Source organism: Oncorhynchus gorbuscha, unplaced genomic scaffold (assembly GCF_021184085.1).
Source record: "Oncorhynchus gorbuscha isolate QuinsamMale2020 ecotype Even-year unplaced genomic scaffold, OgorEven_v1.0 Un_scaffold_10529, whole genome shotgun sequence".
NCBI lineage: Eukaryota > Metazoa > Chordata > Actinopteri > Salmoniformes > Salmonidae > Oncorhynchus > Oncorhynchus gorbuscha.
Genome location: NW_025753281.1, coordinates 4,719 through 10,999, shown reverse-complemented (window position 1 = coordinate 10,999; position 6,281 = coordinate 4,719). Strand labels below are relative to the sequence as shown.

General features: G+C 42.8%; 1 long non-coding RNA gene across 1 annotated transcript; it reads right to left on the bottom strand.

Moving 5' to 3' along the window:
* Window positions 1-4,075: 4,075 nt before the first annotated feature.
* On the bottom strand, window positions 4,076-6,058 carry LOC124030319. The gene is made up of 2 exons (XR_006837943.1): window positions 5,845-6,058; window positions 4,076-4,532 (listed from the first exon to the last, which is right to left on the bottom strand). It is a non-coding gene; the product is annotated as an uncharacterized LOC124030319 (long non-coding RNA).
* Between the last annotated feature and the right edge of the window lie 223 nt (window positions 6,059-6,281).

Here is a 6,281-nt window from a genome sequence, read left to right as displayed (position 1 = left end):
AACTATAACCAGTCACTACCACTACTATAACCAGTCACTACCACTACTCTCACCAGACACTACCACTACTATAACCAGTCACTAGCACTACTATAACTATAACCAGTCACTACCACTACTATAACCAGTCACTACCACTACTCTCACCAGTCACTACCAATTACTATAAACCAGTCACTACTACTACTATAACCAGTCACTACCACTACTATAAACTCTACCACTACTATAACCAGTCACTACCACTACTATAACCAGTCACTACTACTACTATAACCAGTCACTACCACTACTATAACCAGTCACTACCACTACTCTCACCAGTCACTACCACTACTATAACCAGTCACTACCACTACTATAACCAGTCACTACCACTACTATAACCAGTCACTACTATAACTATAACCAGTCACTACCACTACTATAACTATAACCAGTCACTACCACTACTATAACTAGTCACTACCACTACTATAACCAGTCACTACCACTACTCTCACCAGTCACTGCCACTACTATAACCAGTCACTACCACTACTATAACCAGTCACTACCACTACTATAACTATAACCAGTCACTACCACTACTATAACCAGTCACTACCACTACTCTCACCAGTCACTACCACTACTATAACCAGTCACTACCACTACTATAACCAGTCACTACCACTACTATAACTATAACCAGTCACTACCACTACTATAACCAGTCACTACCACTACTCTCACCAGTCACTACCACTACTATAACCAGTCACTACTACTACTATAACCAGTCACTACCACTACTATAACCAGTCACTACCACTACTATAACCAGTCACTACCACTACTATAACCAGTCACTACCACTACTATAACCAGTCACTACTACTACTATAACCAGTCACTACCACTACTATAACCAGTCACTACCACTACTCTCACCAGTCACTACCACTACTATAACCAGTCACTACCACTACTATAACCAGTCACTACTACTACTATAACCAGTCACTACTACTACTATAACCAGTCACTACTACTACTATAACCAGTCACTACCACTACTATAACCAGTCACTACCACTACTATAACCAGTCACTACCACTACTATAACCAGTCACTACCACTACTATAACCAGTCACTACCACTACTCTCACCAGTCACTGCCACTATTAAACAGCTAGCTGCCACACCACATTTTCTTCAGGAAATGTACTTTTCTAATTTTACTAATTTTCTGAAATTAATTTCTTTCACTTTGAAAATGTGGAGTAGATTGTGTAGATCAGTGGGGATTTATTTTTTTGTTTAATCCATTTTTAGATTAAATTCGACATTTTAAGGCAACAGAATGTAAACCTTGCAAAGATGTGTGGACTTTCACTAGGTACTGTAGCTGTGTAACTGAGGTGGTCCTCTCTCCCGTCTGTTAGCTCCATGAACAGGATCCTCAGAGCTGGACTCAGCAGTACAGAGAAGCCACCGCCCCTCCTGCCGCCCCGGCAGTTGTCACCTCTGCTAACACGAGCGCCAGTGTTAGCCAGAGATAGAGGGGGGTTGTGGGAAGTCATTCTGTGTGTTTAGTGTGTTCTACTCCAGTCTGTTTCTGTTGGACTGTTCTGTTAGTGAAACAATAACAGTAGAGAATCACACACTGGTTCATTCAGTCATTGTTATATTAATTTAAGGTGACATTGTTTTCATTTGTCAAGTTCAACAATAAAAATGATTTTATACATATGTTATTTACCCTCAATGGGATTGACTTGCTTTTCTTTACTTTTACACACATGAAGACAATGTAGTTGTGTCTTGGTTATGCATAGTCCCAGTTTATTAGTAGCTGTGGGGTTAATTACTAAGATGCACGATACAACAAGCAGGTACAACAGTCAGTACACCCCAAAACGCTACACCTGTTAGACCCTCTGCCCCTCGTTGTGATCACCCCCTCTGCCCCTCGTTGTGATCATCATGTTCTTTAAACGTTGGTTTGCACCCCACCATTAAACCCCACATCACCCCGCATCATAGCTCAGTTGGTAGAGCATGGCGCTTGTAACGCCAGGGTAGTGGGTTCGATCCCCGGGATCACCCATACGTAGAATGTATGCACACATGACTGTAAGTCGCTTTGGATAAAAGCGTCTGCTAAATGGCATATATTATTATATTATCATTCACCCCAGCGTTAGTCTGATGGTCATGTAAATGTTAGTTCTGACATTTCTTAACAATCTATAGCTGCTGTTGATCTAGCATACAGTGTCTGGACTACTAGCCAGCACAGAGTGAAACCACATAGATTGTAATGATTATTATCATAGATAGGATGACACACAGGAACCATAGTCTATATTCAATGAGAAAAGTTTACCGGCGATAGCTGACATACTCAAAGCTGATGTTTTGGAGTTGTCGGAGGTGGAAATCTGTTGGAGATGTCAGATCAGTGAGCAGCTGACCTTGCGATCACTGTAATGAAGCCACACCCCCCCACTCGCGTTAGAAGTTCAGAAGGAGAAAGTGTAGCTATATAGAAATAATGATGCTCAAATTAAACATCATTACACTAAATAATAATTATCCTAATGGAGGAGTAGATTACATCTATCATCCTAATGGAGGAGTAGATTACATCTATCATCCTAATGGAGGAGTAGATTACATCTATCATCCTAATGGAGGAGTAGATTACATCTATCATCCTAATGGAGTAGATTACATCTATCATCCTAATGGAGGAGTAGATTACATCTATCATCCTAATGGAAGAGTAGATTACATCTATCATCCTAATGGAGGAGTAGATTACATCTATCATCCTAATGGAGGAGTAGATTACATCTATCATCCTAATGGAGGAGCAGATTACATCTATCATCCTAATGGAGGAGTAGATTTCATCTATCATCCTAATGGAGGAGTAGATTACATCTATCATCCTAATGGAGGAGTAGATTACATCTATCATTTTAATGGAGGAGTAGATTACATCTATCATCTTAATGGAGTAGATTACATCTATCATCCTAATGGAGGAGTAGATTACATCTATCATCTTAATGGAGGAGTAGATTACATCTATCATCTTAATGGAGGAGTAGATTACATCTATCATCTTAATGGAGGAGTAGATTACATCTGTCATCCTGTAGATTACATATATCATCTTAATGGAGGAGTAGATTACATTATCATCCTAATGGAGGAGTAGATTACATCTATCATCCTAATGGAGGAGTAGATTACATCTATCATCCTAATGGAGGAGTAGATTACATCTATCATCTTAATGGAGGAGTAGATTACATCTATCATCTTAATGGAGTAGATTACATCTATCATCCTAATGGAGGAGTAGATTACATCTATCATCTTAATGGAGGAGTAGATTACATCTATCATCTTAATGGAGGAGTAGATTACATCTATCATCTTAATGGAGGAGTAGATTACATCTGTCATCCTGTAGATTACATATATCATCTTAATGGAGGAGTAGATTACATTATCATCCTAATGGAGGAGTAGATTACATTATCATCCTAATGGAGGAGTAGATTACATCTATCATCCTAATGGAGGAGTAGATTACATCTATCATCCTAATGGAACAGATTACATCTATCATCTTAATGGAGGAGTAGATTACATCTATCATCTTAATGGAGGAGTAGATTACATCTATCATCTTAATGGAGGAGTAGATTACATCTGTCATCCTGTAGATTACATATATCATCTTAATGGAGGAGTAGATTACATTATCATCCTAATGGAGGAGTAGATTACATTATCATCCTAATGGAGGAGTAGATTACATCTATCATCCTAATGGAGGAGTAGATTACATCTATCATCCTAATGGAACAGATTACATCTATCATCCTAATGTGCTGCCCTAATGTGCTGCCCTAATGTGCTGCCCTGATGTGCTGCCCTGATGTGGTGCCCTGATGTGGTGCCCTGATGTGTTCTCTACAACATTCTATTGTTGCAGTGGCGTCATTTCAGCTGAACCTGTTGGAAAAACTTACCATGTTCGTACTGTTGAGGAGAAAGTGTGATAGACAGCAGAGGATGAGGTTTTTTATTAGTTACAAAACCACAGAGAGCATAGAGGAGTACTGCAGTGCTGTGGATATGAACAACAGAAACACACAAACATTAATTTGAGCTACAGTAGGGGTACATGTGTTACATTCCATTTGGTGTCCAAATGTCCCGTGTGGCTCAGTGGGTGGAGCAAGGCACTGGCAACGCCAGGGTTGTGGGCTCGATTCCCACGGGGGACCAGTACCAATGAAAATGTATGCACTCACTAAGTGGCTCTGGATAAGAGTGACTGAAATGCAACTGTACTCCCCACTAGACCCTCCCCATCAGGGCTGCATGCGGATGGCTCTGGCCCAGCCTGATGACCTCTCCGTTGATCATGGGGTTCTCAGCCAGTGATGTCACCAGGTGAGCAAACTCTGCAGGGTCTCCCAGGCGGGACGGGAAGGGCACCTGACGAGCCAGGAATGACTGCACCTGGGGAGGGAGAGAGAGAGGTGTGGGGGGTTAGTATAGAGAGAGAGAGGTGTGGGGGGTTAGTATAGAGTATAGAGAGAGATGTGGGGGGTTAGTATAGAGAGAGAGGTGAGGGGGGTATAGAGAGAGGTGGGGGGTTATTATAGAGAAAGAGGTGGGGGGTAGTATAGAGAGGTGGGGGGTTATTATAGAGAGAGGGGTGGGGGGTAGTATAGTGAGAGAGGTGTATGTAGAGAGAGAGGTGGGGGGTAGTATAGTGAGAGAGGTGTATGTAGAGAGAGAGGTGGGGGGGGTAGTATAGAGAGAAGTGGGGGGATTAGTATAGAGAGGTGGGGGTAGTATAGAGAGGTGTGGGGGTTATTATAGAGAGAGGTGGGGGGTAGTATAGAGAGGTGTGGGGGTTATTATAGAGAGAGGTGTGGGGGTAGTATAGAGAGGTGTGGGGGTTATTATAGAGAGAGGTGTGGGGATTAGTATAGAGAGAGGTGGGGTTATTATAGAGAGAGAGGTGGGGGGGGTAGTATAGTGAGAGAGGTGTATGTAGAGAGAGAGGTGGGGGGTAGTATAGAGAGAAGTGGGGGGATTAGTATAGAGAGAGGTGGGGGTAGTATAGAGAGGTGTGGGGGTTATTATAGAGAGAGGGGTGGGGGTTATTATAGAGAGGGGTGGGGGGTAGTATAGTGAGAGAGGTGTATGTAGAGAGAGAGGTGGGGGTAGTATAGAGAGGTGTGGGGGGATTAGTAGAGAGAGAGGTGGGGGGTAGTATAGAGAGAGTGGGGGTGTATGTAGAGAGAGGGTGGGGGTAGTATAGAGAGAGGTGTATGTAGAGGGGATTAGTATAGAGAGGTGTGGGGGGGGTAATTATAGAGAGAGAGGTGGGGGTAGTATAGAGAGAGAGGTGTTATATAGAGAGAGAGGTGGGGGGTATTATAGAGAGAGGTGGGGGGATTAGTATAGAGAGGTGTGGGGGTTATTATAGAGAGAGGTGGGGGTAGTATAGAGAGGTGTGGGGGGTTATTATAGAGAGATGTGGGGGGTTATTATAGAGAGGTGTGGGGGTTATTATAGAGAGGTGTGGGGGTTATTATAGAGATAGGGGGTAGTATAGAGAGGTGTGGGGGGTTATTATAGAGAGGGGTGGGGGTTATTATAGAGAGAGGAGTGGGGGGTATTATAGAGATAGGTGGGGGGTAGTATAGAGAGGTGTGGGGGGTTATTATAGAGAGAGAGGTGGGGGGGTAGTATAGTGAGAGAGGTGTATGTAGAGAGAGAGGTGGGGGGGTAGTATAGAGAGGTGTGGGGGGTAGTATACCTTCTCAGGTAGACCTGCCAGGAGAGGAGTAGCAAACAGACCTGGGGAAGGAAGGAGGGCTCATGTTAATGTCTCACTGATTAAATACTAATAAAGCTTGTTTCAAGTTCATAAATATGTGACCAATACCATCTGCTGAATACGCGACCAATACCATCTGACCAATACCATCTGACCAATACCATCTGCTGAATACGCGACCAATACCATCTGACCAATACCATCTGACCAATACCATCTGACCAATACCATCTGACCAATACCATCTGCTGAATACGCGACCAATACCATCTGACCAATACCATCTGCTGAATACACGACCAATACCATCTGACCAATACCATCTGACCAATACCATCTGCTGAATACGTGACCAATACCATCTGCTGAATACACGACCAATACCATCTGCTGAATACACGACCAATACCATCTGC